Source organism: Equus przewalskii, chromosome 15 (genome assembly GCF_037783145.1).
Source record: "Equus przewalskii isolate Varuska chromosome 15, EquPr2, whole genome shotgun sequence".
In the NCBI taxonomy this organism is placed as follows: Eukaryota; Metazoa; Chordata; class Mammalia; order Perissodactyla; family Equidae; genus Equus; species Equus przewalskii.
In genome coordinates this window covers 68225320-68244007 of record NC_091845.1, presented here as the reverse complement: position 1 = coordinate 68244007, position 18688 = coordinate 68225320, and the positions used below count along the sequence as shown (strand labels likewise).

The following is an 18688-nucleotide window of genomic DNA, read 5'->3' as shown; positions in this document are numbered from 1 at the left end:
GTCCGATTTCCCTCCCCTTGATCCTGGATTGGCTTTATGACTTACTTGATCAATAGAATGTGGCAGAAGTGACGTCTTGAGACTTTCAATACCATGTCATAAAAAGCCTTGAGGCTTCCACCCAGGCTCACAGAGCTACTGGAGCATGAGAAGAAGTAGCCAATCAGCACATAAGAAGTTCCACTATTCTGGGATGGCCATGTTATGAAGAAATCCAAGCTAGTCCCATGGAGGGGCTTTGTGGAAAAAAAGAGACAGATTTCAGACCAGCCCTCTGATGATCGAGTCATCCCAGCTCAGGTGCCAGACGTGTGACTGAAAAGCTTTCTGATAACTCCAGCCCCAGCCACCATCTGATCGAGACCCTGGACAAGGACTGCCCAGGGGATCCCAGTCAACCCACGGAACCACGAAAGGGACATTGCTTTTAGGCCACTGAAGACAATTGTGTTTTGGAATGGTTTGTTTGCAAAATTAGACAACTGGTACAGGAGGAAAGATCCAGGCTTCATGTTTTTTTTTGAAAGGCTGGGTTTGAGGTGTTTACATGCCATGGAAGTAGAGACACCCTGCAGGCAGATGGACACATACTCTTGGAGCCCTACTGAGTCACCATCATACTCGTGAATGCAGCCACCTGCTTTGGCCAAACAGCACATCACCCCTGGGAATACAAACTCCAGTAAACACAGCCCTCAAACTCAGGAAGTCACAGTCTGCTGGGGGAGTGCGCAGGGAGGTAGATTTGTGCTATGACGCAGGGGGGCAAGCCCAGAGGGCTGTAGGAAATCAGAAAATAAGCATCTCAATGCCTTGGCACGGGAGGCGGGGTGAGGGGCACAGATGATTTTTGGAAGAGAACTGCTTCAGCCACTTCTAAAGGACAAATATTTGGTCTCAGGCTCCCTGAGGAAATGAAGATGTAGACAATGGGGGTAGGTTGGAATTATTGATGAGTGCCATCATCCCAGGAACTTGAAGTCAATAACCAGGCAAATTGCATTGCCTTGGCAACTGCCCCACTAGGTAATTTATACATTAATCTCAGAAGGACACAGAAAGGACTCTGCCTACATTACTTTAAAAGCTATCAGAAGAAGAAAATAAATTAAAACAAAATGCAAAATATGATATGCAAATTCATGTACTCATTTGTTCCTTTAGCATTTTCCAAGGGCATATTTCATTCCAAAAGCCCCTGTACTGGCTTTCTCTTACGAAAAAATAGGAAAGCCATGGTTTTGCTTTGGGGGGAAAATTGTATATTTTTATAGTTTAAAAAGTACTTGTGCTTCATAACCACTCTATAAAATAGACTTAACTATTCCCATTTTGTAGCTATTAATACTGAAACTCAGGAAGAATGAATGACTACCCCAAGGTCGCAAGCTGGCAACCAGCAGGATTTGGACTCAAATAAAACGATCTGCTCCTCTTACCAGGGCTGCCCCTTCCCCCGAGGAGGTTCAGGGGAAAGTACAGCTATGTGAAGCTATGAGAGGACAGTTGGAAAACAGTGTGATCAAGAGAAATGTGCACAGGGAAAGACAGGCATAGGGGCGGGATCTGAAGGAGGGGGGGGACCGTTGGGGCCACCTTTGGTGGGGTGGGTTTTGAGCCAGATTTTTGTGGAAATTGTTGAACTCGTCTTGAGGAGGGAAGGAAAGAGTGTGGGGCTCCCTGAGCAGCAGGCCAGCACAGGTTTAATGGTGATGAACTAGGGAGAAACGGCTCCTGCATTTTCATAGTTATTTATACCAGTGGCTCTCAACTGGAGGAGATTTTGTCCCCAGGGGACATTTGGCAATGTCAGGGGATATTTTTTATTTTTACTGCTCGGGGGAGGGGGTCAGTGCTACTGGCATGTAGTTGGTAGAGGTCACAGATGGTGCTAAACATTCTACAAGACAGCTCTCTACAACAAAGAATTGTCTGGCTCAAAATGTCAACAGTTGGGAAACTATATAGGTTGAGAAATCCTGATGAACGCATATTTAACAGATTGTATTAGGGGCCTCAAGAGAAATAGAACCCGTAGCATGTGTATGTATATACATGTTGCATATATAGAGAATATATCTATATCTGTATCTGTATAGATACATGGAGTGGGAGCTTTAAGGAACTGGCTCATGTGACTGTGGGGATGGGCAAGTCTGAAATCTGCAGGGCAGGCTGGAAATTCCAGTAGGAGTTGATGTTGCAGTTTCGAGTCTGAAGGCAGTCTTCTCTGGAAACTTGGGAGCCCTCAGTCTTCTCCACCTTCAACTGGTTGGATGTGGCTCACCCACATTATGGAGAGTAATCTGCTTTACTCAAAGTTCACTGATTTAAATGTTAGTCGCTTCTTAAAAATCCATTCACAACAACTTCTAGATTGGTGTTTGACCAAATACCTGGGCACCATAGCCTAGCCAAGGCGACACATAAAATTAACCATCACACACATTTAACTTTCAAAACCCTGTGAGGCAAAGATTTTATCCTTGTTTTAAAGATAAAGGAAGTAAAATTCAGTGAAGTTAATGAATTTTCCCATAGTTGCACAGCTAATACTACTAATTAACCTATTTTGAGCACTTCCTGTGAGCAGGAGCTGTGCTAACAGCTCTGTGTTGTTAATCCAATTGAGGTAGCTACTATCATTTTTGTCATGTCCACTTCATAGACAAGAACACTGAGACACAGAAAGGCAATGTAAATTTCCCGGAGGCAAACAGTTTTAAGCTACAGAGGCAGGATTTGAAACAAGGCAGTTTGGCTCCAAAGCCCGTCCCCTAACCTGTGGTCCTCACCCAGAATCACTGGGGGGGCTAATTGAACCAAATTGCTGGGCACTACCCCCAGACTGAATCAGTGGGTCTGGGATGGGCCCAGAGATTTGCATTTCTAGCAATCTCCCCTGTGATGCTGATGTGACAGGCCCAGGTACCACACATTGAGAACAAATGCTCTAAACCACTGTGCGGCCCTCTGCTTTAACTAACAATAAGCAGGACTGGGACAACGTGCATTGCTGTTGTTAGTGCCGTGGAGTTGATTTTGACTCCTAGCAACCTGTGTACAGCAGAGCAGGACCCTACCTGGTCTTTTTTGCATCATCCTCTCATCTTCCAGTGCTACATCAGACAATGCTCTGCTGCTATTCATAGGGTTTTCCCCAAGTGCTTGCATTCCACAAATACTCCTGTGCTCCTGCTATACACAAGGTATAGCAGTTCTGGTCACCAATTCCAATGTGTGTGTGGGGGGGGTGGGGGGAGACAGTTCCACACCTCCACACAATTCTCTAATGCCAGCTGGCTGTCTTCTACCTGGAGATGGTGTCAGATCCCACAGGTTAAGGGCTCAGTCCCACAGGACACCCCTACCCCAATTCAGATGCCAATACAAGTCCAGATTGTCACCTGTGCTTCTGACCGAATGGCTATAAATCAGAGGTTCCCACGACCCCTCCTAGGGTTTGATTAATTTGCCAGGGTGGCTCACAGAACTCAGAGAACCATTTTACTTATACTTACTAGATTACTGGCTTATTATAAAAGGGTATAACTGAGGAACAGCCAGATAGAAGAGAAACATAGGGAAAGTTATGGGGAAAGGATGCAGAGCTTCCTACTCCCAGCATCTCCATGATGGAAGGTCTCCAAACCCTGTCCTTTTGGTTTTTCACGGAGGCTTCATTACAGAGGCATGATTGATTAAATCACTGGCCATTGGTGACTGAGTCAACTTCCAGCCCCCACCTGGAAATCAGGGGGTAGGACTGACAGTTCCAACCCTCTACTCATGATTGGTTCCCCTGGTAACAAGCCCCCATCTTTAGGTGCTTTCCAAAAGTCACCTCATTAACATAAATCCAGTTGTGGTAGAAAGGGGCTCACTATGAGTAACGAGACACCATTTCACCTTTATGGCTCTGGAGCGATTTCAGGAACTGAGGACAAGAGACCAAACATTATAACAAAAGATGCTCCCTTTGCTCTTATGGCTTAGGAAATACTATGAGTTTTGGGAGCTATGAACTAGGAACCATGGACAAAGACCAAAATATATATTTATTATAAATCACAATATCACACCAGGTGCTGGAGCTAAAATGATGACAAGGCAGTCATGAACCCACCCTCACCACTTCTCCAGGGCCTGGAGGATAAGTCTGTGTAAACAGGAAAAGATGAGCTTTCCCTAAAGGATGGAGAACCTCACAAAGGGCAGGAGAGTGGAGTCAGGAAGACACCCCAGAAGAAGTGGATGGCTAAATGGAGACCTGAGGAAGAAGCGCGAATTAACGGATTCTCAAGAGGAGGTGAAGCGTGGCCAAGGCCGGGAGACCAGCACATACCTGCAGGGATGCAGAGGAGAAGGAAGGGCTTGCACATTTGGGGAACCGAGGTGGTTCAGCAACCTGAGTCACCATATTTTACCTATATCTCCTTGGCACATCATCATACAATCTGTACTTTATGTTTTCTATGCCTCATTTTCCTCATCTGTATAATAGGGATGAAAATACCATATTTCCTGGATTTGAAGTACACATTTACCCCTCCTTTTTAACGTTCATGAAATCAGGTGGGTGTTACTATAGATTTGTACATTTCCTGCTGTTTTTCCCCCTTCCTTGAAAACTATTGGGCAATCGATGGTGTCTCAGAATCAAAGTAAAGTGGAGTCTCCTAGGGCTGAGAGATTAGGGGACTATCAAATGAGATTAAGGCCCACGGTGGGTCTCAGCCCAGGCTGCACCTTAGCATCACCTGGGGAGTTTCAAACTCTACCAGTGCCTCGGCCCCATCCCCAGAGATCCTGACTTTATTGATGTGGAACAGGGACTTGGTGAATATTTTTGAAATCCAGGTGATTCTACTATACAGCCAAGATTGAGAACTGATGCCACCTGATCCTACAGCAGGGGTCAGCAAACGACCACCTGTGAGCTAAATCCGACTCTGTTTTGTTAAATAAAGTTTTATTGGAACACAGTCACACACATACATTTACATGCTATCCCTGGCTGCTTTCACATCCCAATGGCACAGTGGGACAGTTGCCACAGAGACAATGTGACCCACAGAATCTAAATGTTTATTATCTGGCTCTCTACAGAAGACCTTTGCCAGCCCTTGCCTATACTGATGCTGCTCAGGATGTGGTTCTTAGCTCAGCAGCATCAGCACCACTGGGAGCCTGTTGGAAACGCAGAATCCCCACCTTAGTGAATCGGTCTGCAGTGAATAAGATCCCCAGCTTGTTTGTGTGGACATCAGAGTTAGAGAAGCCCTGCCCTGTGCCCATCTGACCACTGCCGCCCTCTCTGGCCAAGTTCTTGCCCCTCTACCTTGGCTGCTGCTCAGCCCTCATCCTCCGGGTCTTCATTGCAATGCTACTTCCTCAGGGAGGACCTCTCCTGTCCTCATAAATTAGATCTGCTTTGTGACTTTTCTCTCACGGCGCCTTATTATTTTTCTTCATAGCACGTCTCAAATCTGTGTTTAAACGTTCACTTGAGTGTTTATCTCATTAACGTCTGTCCCCTCACTAGACTAGAAACTTCAGGACAGTGGAGACTGGGTCTCGGGGCATGAGAAAGAGCTCTGAAAGGCATAAAACACACTGGGTGCTGCTTCTAAGAAGGGGCAATGACAAGAGGAAAGGTCATGGTGGAAATAACTTGATGGGAAAGAACAGAACCAATTACTATGCAGACCAGGGAGGGTACAGCCTAAAAGGCCCCAGATGATGAGCAGCTAGGTTAGACTAATTTCCTCTTCTTGTATTCCAGGGTTAAATATTAGCATTCAATCACACGGAAACATTGAAGCGCTGTGGTAAATCTCCACAGAGCCAGGATCCAATTTTACCAGCTGTTCATTAAATGAAATATCCATATATACATATCAGGAATTTAATTAGAAAGGCAGAGGGCCAAGGATGTGATCATTTCTTGAGAAAGTTACATTTCAGTCAGCATTTCCCTTCCAAGAGAACTGAGGAAACTCTTAATTGCATTCTATTCTTTCTTCCCCCGCTTAATCACAGCTTGCCTCAACTAATTTTTTTCTCAAAATGCCCTTGGGGGTGAACAGTTTTGAATGGTTAACTTTTTGTATGAAGATTAAGCACACCGGCTGCTCTTGTCTAAAGCTGTAGTGTCCTTCAGAACAGAACACAAGTCTCCTTGGGGTCCTAGGCACACCAATCACCAAGTGATCTTAGCTCAGTGATTTTACCAGAGAAGAAAAGAAGATTGAAGAAGGAAAGAAGAAATGTCACAGACTCAAGGTGCCCCAATAGAGCCTCAGAGGTGATTGGAATAATGCTGGCTGGCATCTGTGGGTGCCTGGCTAAACAGATGGGTCACCCATTAGGAATATTTGGAGTACATTTTGGTAATCCCTTCCTCCCCCAAACAAAAGAGGTTAGTGTTTGGAATGGGTTCCACTGCAAGAGGAAAAGAAGCCTGAATGAGGAGTGTGGAGATGTGGACTCTAGTCTGAGCTGATAGGCTTTAGGTCAGTCCTTTAACTTAAACTCTGAGACTCATTTTCCTCATCTGTAGAATAAGTTGGTTTAGGTTATTTATTTATCCTTTGATTTATTTATGCTAGGCACTGTGTATGGCAGGGGGTAGGCAATGAAAAGTGAAACCAGACATGGTCTTTGTCCTCATGGATCTTACAGTCCACTGAGAGAGCAAGGTAATTTTGAAAGAATTACATCAACAAGTGTAATGTTACAACTGTGTTTCATGCTGTAGAGTTTTCTCAAAGACTGCACAGCCCATCCATGAGTATGTCTTGTCAACAGTACCTTCAACATATATTCCAAATCTAACCACTTCTCACCACCTCCCACCCACGTCCATGCCACCAGTGCTTCTTGCCTGGGTCACTGCACCAACAGATCTCCCTGCTTTGACTCCTGCCCTTCCTTTTTTCCCCTCCCCAAAGCTGCAGCACATAGTTGCATAGCCCAGCTGTAGGTCGTTCTAGTTCTTCCATGAGGGATGCCGCCACAGTGTGGCTTGATGTGCGGTGTGTAGGTCTGTGCCTAGGATCCAAACCAATGAACCCCGGGCCAGTGGAGCACATGGACTTAACCACTTGGCCACAGGGCCAGCCCTCCCTACCCTTCTTAATGTACAGTCTGTCCTCCATATCTGCGGGTTCCACATCTGCAGATTCAACCAACTGCTGATCGAAAGGCCTACCAAGGTTGCGTATGTACTGAACATGTACAAACTTTTTTCTTGTCATTATTCCCTAAACAATACAGTATAACAACTATTTACATAGAATTTATACTGTATTAGGTATTATAAGTAATCTAGAGATGATTTAAAGTATACAGGAGGATGTGTGTAGGTTATATGCAAATACTACGCCATTTTCTATAAGGGATTTGAGCAGCCTGGGCCCCCACGGGTATTCTTTGAAGACCATAAATTAGATCAATATTCTCATATTCAAAATCTTCAATGACTTTCCATCAGACTTAAATGAAATTCCAATACTGTATGCATGGCCCATAAGGCTCTACTTGATGTGGGCCATGCCCCATGATCTCTGATCGCATCCTCTTTACTCTCCCTCTCATTCTCTCCCCTCCAGCCACACTGCTCCTTGCTTTACTCTGAACATGCGAGAGCTGTTCCTGCCTGGAAATGTCCTTTCCCTCCAGGTAGCCTCATGTTTCGCTCCCATGTTCACTCAGGTCTCTGCTCAAATGTCACCTCCTCAGAGAGGCCCTCCTGGCCACTCCATCCAAAATAACCTCCCACTCCATTACCGTCAGTCATTAACCCTTTAAAAAAGGCTGTTTTTCCCCTAGCATTTAACACCACCTGGAAGTTATTTCCTGATTTCTCTATTGTTCGTATCCTTCTTGGAGGTGGGACTTTGTCTATCTTGTTTTCCAGCACCTAAAATACGGCTTGTACATAAAGAAGTGCTTATTAAGTATTTGTTGAATTATTATATACGGTGATGACATATAATAAAGAGAACTGATTAACTTGGAGAGTCAGGAAAGGCTTCCTTAAGGAACTGCGGTTTGAGCTAGTATCTGGAGGAAGGGTGAGAGTTAACCAGGCCAGGAAAAGTGTGGTATTCCAGGAGGGAGGAGAGTTTGTGTAAAGGTCCTGTGGCAGGAAGGAGAACAGAATGGTCAGGAACCAAAGGAAGTCCAGTATGAATAGAACATGGCATGAAGGGGAGCATGGCACTGGATAGGCTAGAATAGAAGTGACCAGGCCATGCAAGGCTTTGCAGAACCTATTAATGATTTCTCTCTTTATCCCAAGATCAGTGGGAAGTCATTAAAGGATTTTAATTGTGGGGAAGGATGGGGGACAAACCAATCACTTTTGTTTACAAAAAATACTTAGTATGATTTTTAAGACCTATTTTTGCTCTGAAATTCTAGGATTCTATAAAAAGTCAAACAGCAAAATGAGAATAGACTGTTGGAAATATTAACCGAAGTTAATTTCAATGACAGAGATTCCAGCTACAGAGTTTTGTAGCTCCTCAAACATCACCATTTTGGGACTTGATGTTCATGTTGAGTTCAGCATTCTCCCTTCTTCTCTCTCCTAAAAAATATGAGTCAAAATATCCTCTTACCATGAAAAATATGATTTCTGAACTATTATTCTGACCATACAGGGATCTAAGTTGAGCATCAGCATTGGAAGCTTCTAGGCTTTTGAAGCACACATTTCCCAGCCTGCCAGGTAGAATGGACAAGTAGCAGTGTCAAGGCCTGGGTTTTACCACACTCTGAATTCAAGTCCCCTCACTGGCCCGCTGTGGTTTTGAACAATTGATGCACCTTGAAACCTCAACCCTCATCTGTGGAAGGGGGATAATGACATTACTTTCCCCACAGGGTTGTCATTAGGATTAAATGTGATAATGTATATAAAGTGCTTAATAAATGCAGAGTTAATTAATGTAGAAAACTCTCTGAACTGGAGTATTCAAAGATCCTTCAGGTTTAAGGGAGAAAGCAGGCAACTATCTAAAGTATTCTGCATCTAGGCATACATATTTATGGATTTATGAGGTAGGTCTCTAACATAGACAACACTATCAACCACCAATTTGCCTATTTTTCTTAGTGTAATGACTATTAATTACAAATGACTGTGTGTGCCCAAATTGTTGGGATATGTAGAAACAAAGGGGGGTTCCAAATTTTGTGTGCCAAAGTGGGGCGGGGTACCCATGGCCCAGTCAACTAGAAAACTGGATTGCCATAGACTTAAGTAAGTACGCCAAAGTAGTAACTGAGCAAATAATACCTAAAAGTCTTTAAAGTGTGCAGACAGCTCCTGGAGGTGCTATTATCCTCATTTCTCCACCAATTATGTACTTAACTTGCTCCCCACTACAAAAATCTAAAAATTCTTTGCCTTATTCATTGACCAGTACGCGTCTGTTGATGCGTTTAGTGCCTCCACCCAGTTAAATCCCCTACAAATGTGTACCAGGGTTTGTGAGCATTGTCATGACAGGTCCCTGGAGGCCCAATCATTAGATGCTTAATGGTGCTATTTCAGGACGATTACAGTAATCATGGAGAAGGGGGAAAACCGAGAAGGAACTGCAGTTGAGAACAATTTATTAAGGCAAAACTCTTGGAAAAATCTCCTCAGTGTGGAAACTGGATTCGTGGCATTAGTCCAGGGAATGCAGATGTTGAAGCTTAAGGAGAAGTATTGTTTGGAAGAAACTGTGTGAGGGAATTAGACACCATTATATGTTATTATATCACATATTTCCAAAAACCCACTCCATGCAAGGTTTGAAAGGACATCAGAAAAGCAGGATGCTTTTAGCTAAATGACACTTTCCTCCCTCTGGGTTCCACCCAACGCCCCTTTATAAAAGTGTCCTTTTAACTTACACCTTCTAGAATGTTGCCTTTACCATCTCAAAACATCACAGGATCAAGTCAAGCATAGTGTTTATCTTGCTGAATCCAACAGAACTATCATACTCTTCTAGGGAGAGGAAATGCCAAATGCAAATGGCAGAAGCTGAGAGATAGCAAGCTCTCCTTAAGGAACCGAAGGATTGAGAGTGACGGCAAAGAAAGAGGAAGGCATAAGGAAGGACAGGTAGATAAAGGTTGATAGTGGGAGGATTTTCAACCACGATAAGGATTTTGGATTTTATCTAAGGATTAGAGCATTTTAAGCAGAGGAAAGTATGAGGAGACAGTTTTAGGAAGCTCACTGAGGCTGAAATAAGGAGAATGCTAGAAGAGGAGCAAGACCAGAGGCAGGGACTGGACTAGGAGGCAGTTGTTTTCTGGGTGAAAGAGAGAATGGAGTTTGGGAACTAGGAGCAGAGATGATGGGGAGAATGGAGAGAAGTTTACAGAGATCATTAGGAAATTAAATCGTAGGACTTAAAGAGTCATTAGGTGGGTTGTTGATGAGGGCTAGGGAGAAAGACAGGGCTTTAAGGCTACTTCAGAGTTTTCTGGTGGGGCCATTGGGTTGTGCCATTTACAGCAAGAGGGGAGGGTTTGTGGAGAAGATAACGACTAGCATGTGGGATTTCTTGGGTTTGTGGTGAAAGATGTTCAAGTGCCTGGTGGGCAGTTAGATATCTGGATCTGGAATTCTGAGGAAAGTTCTGGCTTGGGGGTGGGGTGGTTATGAAGTAATTGGTAAATGTGATGGTTAATTTTATATGTCAACTTAACTGAGATAAGGGATGCTAAAACATTATTTCTGAGTGTGCCTGTGAGGGTGTTTCTGGAAGAGATTAGTATTTGAATTGATAGAATGAGTAAAGAAGATCATTTTCACCAACGCAAGTGGGCACCATCCAATCCATTGAGGGACAGAGTGGAACAAAAAGGCAGACGAAGGGTGAATTTGCTCTTTTAGCTTGAGCTGGGACGTCCATCTTCTCCTGTCCTCAAACATCAGTGCTCTTGGATCTCAGGCCTTTAGACTCAGACTGAACTATACCACCGGCTTCCCTAGTTCTCTGGCTTGCAAATGGCAGATCATAGGACTTCTTGGCTTCCATAATTATGTGAGCCAATTCCTATAACAAATCTCCTCTTACATATACCTCTATATATCCTATTGATTCTATTTCCGGAGAACCCTAATACAGTAAGTAAATGGTGACCAAGCCTGTGGAGGGGATAGGAACACCCAACAGAATATTGAGAGGCCAGTTCCATCTTTACGGAGCATGTGTTTGAGCCACTCTCATAACCAGAGAAATGTGCTCTTTCTCTAATGATGAGGTCACCCTGAGTCCTCACTGATATCTCCCTCCCTGTCTCCATGACATAGTTCTCAAAGAGATGATGGGAGTTCAGGATCAGGTCATGACCAACAAACTAACTGACCCAGACACAAGTGAAACAGCACTGGGTAGGGACAAAATTCTGTTCTTCTGTGTAGAAAGCAAGAATTCCATTCTGATTCAATTTTTGGCTAGGACAGAACCTACGGTATACTTATAGCTAAAACACGGCATTTACTGAAATAGCTAACAAGCTTATGAGAGGTTGAGTTTCCCCAAAAGCACTCTGGACAAGAATTTGTGTAAATAGTTTATTTAGGAGGAAGCGCTGTAGGGGAGCAGGGAAGTGAGACAGGGAAGCGAAGGAAGTCAATGCAGGATTGTTAAGGAGTAGGCAGGTTACCCTTCTGGGCAGCTGGAGCTCATTGTCTCTGGCCCCTCTGGAAGAATGGATACATCATACCTCAAGCATTGCTTCCCCCAAGGTGTGAGAAAGCTGGGATATTTATTCACCAACTTTCATCTAGTCTTGGGTGAGAGTTGTTCCCAGGAGTGGTAACTCCCAGGCCCTTCTGGCCTTATCCACTTAAGTCAGGCATGCTCCCAAGACCAGAGAAAGCCCTCATGCCTTCACAGGCACTTGAAGGAAGAAGTCTCCAGCACGCACTGAAACAGTGCACGCAGAGGGAACGTGGGCAGGGCTCTGACATCATCTGCTGGCCCGCAGAGAAGAGAAAAGCCTGGACATTAGGGAAGTCTGCTACAATGTACAACATCATCTTCTTAGGATTACAGATTCTAACCGTCCCAGAGAAATGTGGAAGCAAATGTGATTATAGAGTTAACTACCGAAGCTGGCCTACAGTGAGGCAGGGGTACCGAAAGATGGCACACGGACCATCTGACACCCTCTGGGAGTTTTTCCACCAAACAATAGTAGCCAAATGTGACTATAACTTGCTCATGATCTTCAAAGTTCTATTGTATTTGGACTCATGTAATGGAGACTTGCAGTCAGAATTTCTCGCCAAACATTAATCAAGTTGTTTTTAAAGGACTCAATGAGTGATTAGCTTATGTTTTTTTCAAGCCAACACAAACGCCTTTGCCAACTAACTCTGGCAAAATCTTTCCTCTTTAAAGTCTGGGATACAGTACTTAGAGTGTTACAAAAACATTTTAGAGTCAAATCAGTACCCAATTCTTAATTGTAAATGGCTAAAGAATGGTTAAACGTCTATTAATTATGTCTTTGCGGTTTGGGGGAATGTTGAGGTTTATATTCGTAAGATTAAGTTCGTATGCTCCATTTTTCTTCCCTCCCCTCTACCATTTGAGCACTTGGGGAAAACTCTATTCATGGCAAAACTAAATCAGTGAATTTCCTTAGACTTGTTATTTGGAACCATAAAAAGTATCAGCTTTTAGGGTTATCCCAGTCAATCAGGACAGCTCATAAGGTAAGATTTAGTGTCAGTAAAGGTAGACAGCTGTTTCTGCTGCAGCAAAAGGGAAGGTCAGAAGCCCAGACCCAAGCAGAGGTGACACCGCCGCCTTTATCTTGCCTGAGATTTTGCATGTTTGTGCGTCTTCTAAGTGTAACTACTCCAGATTTACATGAGAAGAAGACTTCAGCCAGACTTCTGAGGTTTTGAGTCATTCATTTATCAGATATTTATTGAGTACCTACTAAGCACCAGGTACCATGTGGGAACTTGTGAGAGACACAAGAGATCTTTTCCTCTGCACATGGTTTATGTTAACTAAACAGTATCCATTTCATTCATGGCAATCCCTTCCAAAGTCCCCTGCCAGCGCCTTGGGGTCACCCTAAGAAAAGACAAGTCTGAAAGGAGGGTAAGGAACCAGGAGAGGGAGTGAGACCAAATCTCTATATTATTTCTTCACTTAAAAAGTTTGGCCTTTAGGGCCAGCCTGGCGGCGCAGCGGTTAAATGCGCATGTTCCACTTCTCGCGGTCAGGGGCTCGCCAGCCCGGATCCCCGGTGCGGACATGGCACCGCTTGGCAAAAAGCCATGCTGTGGTAGGCGTCCCACGCATAAAATGGAGGAAGATGGGCATGGATGTTCGCTCAGGGCCACTCTTCCTCAGCAAAAAGAGGAGGCTTGGCAGTAGTTAGCTCAGGGCTAATCTTCCTCAAAAAAAAAAAAAAAAGTTTGACCTTTAATTAGTCACCCTTTTCTGAAGGATCCCCTATGCCTTTTTTTTTTTTTTTTAAAGATTTTATTTTTTCCTTTTTCTCCCCAAAGCCCCCCAGCACATAGTTGTGTATTCTTCGTTGTGGGTCCTTCTAGTTGTGGCATGTGGGATGCTGCCTCAGCGTGGTCTGATGAGCAGTGCCATGTCCGCGCCCAGGATTCAAACTAACGAAACACTGGGCCGCCTGCTGCGGAGTGCGCGAACCTAACCACTCGGCCACGGGGCCATCCCCTCCCCTATGCCTTTTTAACTCTCCATTCCCATGAAGAACTTGATTTTTGGGCCTTTATTTTAAAATTCTGAAAATGTAAACATAATACCTTTCTGCTGAAAGTAGAAAGATTTTATTATCATTCTTCGAAGACACTAAAATACTGAGTGCACTTTTCAAAGCCTTCCACCTGCGGGAAGAAATTGTCTTCTCTGGGAAAAGAGCCCCCCCACCCGCTGTCAAGCATAAGATAGGAAGAAATCCTTAGTGAAATCGGAATGGCCACACTCCCAGCGTCTCAGCCAGCATGCCTGAGTGACAGGCCTTTCCTTAAATGATCTCTACAAACTGCAACACTTCCAGGGCAAAAGGGAGATTACAATATTTGGCAGCTTATGCATTTCTGTGAATCATGTGTGACACTCCATGGAAAGAAGGTATTTCAGGGAGGTCAAAACATGGAATAAAATTGGGTTCAACATTAACTGAATTATTGGGAACACTTCCGTTTGCCTTGATCCTTACAATTTACCACCACCATCCCCATCACCTTCATTTATTGAGCAATTATGCCCGGCATTTTATAAGGATCTTCCTATTTTTTCTAACACTTTGTGAGGTAGGCAGTATCCTTGTTCCACGTGATAGGCGAGAAAAGACTCAGGTTAAGTGAATATGCAAGCTAGTCTGTAACTTGAACTTAGACCTGTTTCAGAGCAAAGCTAAACCACGTCCTACTTTATCAACAACAACAACAACAAGGTCAGGAAAGGAGAAGAAAGATTCTGGCCAACATTTGATCACCCTGGAAAAGTCTTATATTCACGATCCTTATAAAAGTAGAAACATAGCAAATCGAATCTTCATTCTACTTTCTGGGGACTGTAGAGGGAGCGATCTTTGGTTATAAGCACGTACTCCTTAGTCTGGACCACTTTTATTTATTTGCAGAGTGTATAGCTAGCAATCACATATTTTTTGAGAAATTCCAGGGGCAGGAGATATTTACTGACAGGGAAGAGTTTTTTCAGTCATTTTTAAGACCATTATATTAGCGAGACGATGTAGCGTACTGCGTACATAGATGAGTAAATAACGCACCAACTTTTATTCACAATTCTTGTAACCTGACCGTCATTTGGTGATTTAATTGTGCTGTCTGTGCAAATAAATAATTCTTTTCTTTACAAATATCCCAACTATTCAAACTTTTCTGAAATCCGACTATCTGAAGGAAACGGGAAAAGTGGAAATTGAAAATATATTATATTTAACAAGGGTCTTTTTTGAGAATTGTTTCACGAGAAGATTTGGTAAAATTAATAGGTTTTTGTTACCAAAAAAAAAAAAAACTAAAGATGATTCTCCAATGAGTGCTTAAAGTCTTTCACGTACATCACAAAATTTAATTTCACATGGCACAAAGTCCGAAACACAAGTACTTTTGGGTGGAAGACAAACTTTCTTTTCAAGTTCTCCTCTGCACTTCTAATGTTTTGGAATAAAATGAGGAGGAGGGAGGAAATTAAGGCCATGTATTTTAAAACACTTTATTTAGATTCTTCAGGATTTTTATGTTGGTGATCCCCTTTATTGAGACACTAAACACTAAGTTTAGCATTGTAACTTCAAAATGGAATACTTGAAAATTTTATATTGAAAATACTACTCATCAAATAGATCTTTATTTTAAAAAGCAACATGACTGCCGACTCTGTAACCACAGAAATTCTCCAGACTTCTGATATCCTTGCTGTCTCCCCTTGTGACTTTCACCCACATCTCAGACGGTGTGAGTGAATCAATGCCACCACCCTTCTCCCCTCTCAAAACTGCTTCCCCCACTGGCAAAGATCATCTCTAAATATCTCCATAGATAGACTTCTACAAAGAGAAGCGAGAAATCTCTATCACAAAGGGATACAGAAGAAAAGAACTCACTTCCTAGTTCCAATGCCTTTCCTTCTTCAGCCTGCCTCCTCCCCTCATCAAAATCATTTGCACAGCTGACACTCAGCCAGGTAGTTAGGGTTCCACTCATTGCAGAATGTCACTGGACATTTATAAAAGGGCGCCTTTTTTCTGTCTTCTTCCCTCCCCTCAGACAACAATAAACCCCTACCCATCTTTAACAGATTTGGGCGAGGTGCAGAAGCACAAGCACAGGCTGGGAGTGACTTTTCCTGCCCCAGGCTAGTTAACCTCATTCATCCGTTCCAGTGTAGTCCCGGGTGCCTACCACATGCCAGGCCCTGGGCTGGGCATGAGGACGCAGTGGTGAGTCAGGCACCTCTCAGCCTTTGAGGCACTCGGGTGTGCGGTGGGGGACACCGAGCCCGGAGCAGAGAGTGGCAACAGAGTGTTCTCCGACAAAGGGATGCAGGAAACCAAGAGAAAGACGGGGTGAGGGCAGCTAACTCAGACCGCAGGAGGTGAAAAACGGAGGGAGGCGATTTTGAGCTTCTGAAATTCAATTCTCTCCTTCGCCGCAGTCTTCACGCAGCCCCTCTATCTGGCTCGTCCCTGCCATGCAACTACCGTCCACTTGCAAACCTAGTTCTGGCTCTTGCCGTCCCAGCGGACTTCGGTCCCAGGACTTACCTCGGGGAAACTTCCACGCGGTCCCCAGCCCTACACTTTCCAAGCCCTGGGCGGGTTTCCTCGCGGCGCGCACTGAGCGGATAGAGCTCACCCCCCGGGCGCAGCGCCGAGCGCCGCGGACCGTGGGGACCTCGGGAACCGCGGAAGGGACCGGAGGCAGCGCGGGCAGCCCCTCGTCTCCCGGTGTCCTGCGGGCGGGAGGGCGGCAGCTCCCTCGCCCCTTCTTGCCGCTATATAAATACTTCTCCCCGCCCAGGGCCCGATCCTTCCCCGCCCCGGCGGCCCCGGGCCCAGAGCACGTCCCCCAGGAGGGGGGCGCAGCCATAGGGAGGTGACGGAAGCTGGAGTTGGGGGATTACGGGGGCTGTAACCGCCCCGCCGGCTTCTCCGCTACGTGGAACCTCTATCCCCAGCTCCAGACCCTCGGAGGATACTGAGGGCGGGAAAATCCGGGCGTTCATGGTGCGCGCCCTCTCTGCGCCCAGCAGACAGGCAGGGCGCGCGATCCGAGGCGCACGGAAGGTTGCAGCTCTCCTCCTACTCTTGGAACTGCGGTCGCTTGGCGGCTTTGTCTGTGTTCTGGGGTCTTCTTGCAGAAGGCAGGGACTAGCAAGGGAGCCCAAGAGTCTTTGGGTGGTGGGAACTTATCCTTCATGCCTGGGAACCGAGACCAGCCACGGTGCACCCCATGATTGAAGTCAAGCGCCACTGGGGACCCCGGCTCGGAATTCAGGGTCCAGAAGAGAATATCCTTGATTCTTTGGTCTACTGACTTTTTCTCACTGACTGTCCATTCCTTTATCTGTCCATCTATTCGTTTCACAAATAGTTGAGCACCTAGAATGTGCTACTATTAGGTCCTTGGGATACAAAACTAAGTCTGGCTGTTAGCTCACGGTGTCACTGGGGAGGCAGACATGGAAGCAGGAGCGGGGTGGTAATTGCTGGATTGGGTAAGCGCTGCCATGGGAACTCAGAAGACAGGATCCTAACTCAACCATGGAAGGCCCAAAGAAGCTTCCTGGAGAAAATTAAGTCCAAACTGAAATCTAGAGTGAGATAGGCGTAGAAGTAGGGAAAAGAGGGTCCCAGACAAATGGAACAGCAGCTGCAATGGCTGGGAAGACAGAGGGAGCACTGTCTCCCTTCAGGGGAACCAAGAGGGTTTGTTTTTAAAAATTTACTATTTACTGTCATACTAAGTACAGAAAATTTTAAAAATCTAAAGAAAATTAAACTTGTAAGTGGTACAACTGGAATCCGGATGCGGGCATTCTAGCCCTGGAGCGTGCTTTTATAACATGGAGTGTCAAATTGGCAAATGACAAGTTCAAAACCGAGATGGTCCCCATGGAATGGGGATCTTTCTGGAATCTGGGGCATAACTTCAAGTCTCAGCTAGACCATCACCAACTGCAGCTTTGGCCAGGTCACGAACCTCAGTTTCTTCCTCAGCGGAATGTAAATAAGAAAGACACTGTCTCGTGTCCTTCATTGAGTGTCGTGGATATGGGACTTCATGTTCTGGTTCACAGACTTAGCAGAGCAGCACTGGGACAGGTGGCTTCAGAATGGTGACTTCTCGATGGGTTCCTTGGTTTTGAGGCAAGGGAGATTGGGAGAACATTAGAACAGAAAAAGAAAAAAGCACACATTGAAACTTCTCAAATTATTATTGCTTTTACCTAAAGTGGTTAAAATTAAGTAATTCAAGTTCTCATATTCTCATATAGTATTATTATTTTTAAAAACACACTTCAAAACGAGGCATACTTTCCTCATCCCAGGGTCATTGTTGAAAGAGGCAGATGTGATTCCTGGTGGCAGGGATTCTAGCCAATCGCCAGCCCCCTCGAAGCTAGTTTTAGAAGTGTACCATACATACAAACAATGCCCATTTTATTAGAGCCCCTTAGGAAATATCAGTCTGATAGAAGAACTTCTGGGATTCATACGCCTGTGATCCATGGCCCAGCCAGGCCAATGACCACGTCAGTTCAATGTGAAGCCTTGATAGCACTGCTTTAACAAGCTGAGTCACCTTGACATATTGTTTTGGGGCATCTAAAAACACTCCATCTTATGTCCTGGATCTTTTGATGTCCAAACCCATTTTCACAACTGGATCAAACTTTGACCAGCACCCCTTAGCCTTCCTTTCACCTAGACTAGAGCAAAAAGGCAGAAAAAGAAGAAAGATCCTTGGATCTTGTAAATGCAGGTGGTCGCCTAAAGTGACCCTAGTTTTTCCCATTATGCGAGCCTTCATTTCTGGACCAGAGAGATGATAGGCAAGTAGCCAGTAGTCTTTGCTGTATTTCCAGAGGTTTTTAGGAACATCTGTAACTTAGGTGGAAGTGTGGGTGCCATTTGCTTG

General features: G+C 44.8%; 1 protein-coding gene across 1 annotated transcript in view; it reads right to left on the bottom strand.

Moving 5' to 3' along the window:
- Positions 1–16534, bottom strand: part of COL6A6 (collagen type VI alpha 6 chain) — a 142476-nt gene extending 125942 nt beyond the window's left edge. Inside the window, exon 1 of the mRNA XM_070577739.1 lies at positions 16312–16534. The gene's annotated coding sequence lies outside the window, so the exon portion shown is untranslated. The remainder of the gene's footprint in view (positions 1–16311) is intronic.
- Between the last annotated feature and the right edge of the window lie 2154 nt (positions 16535–18688).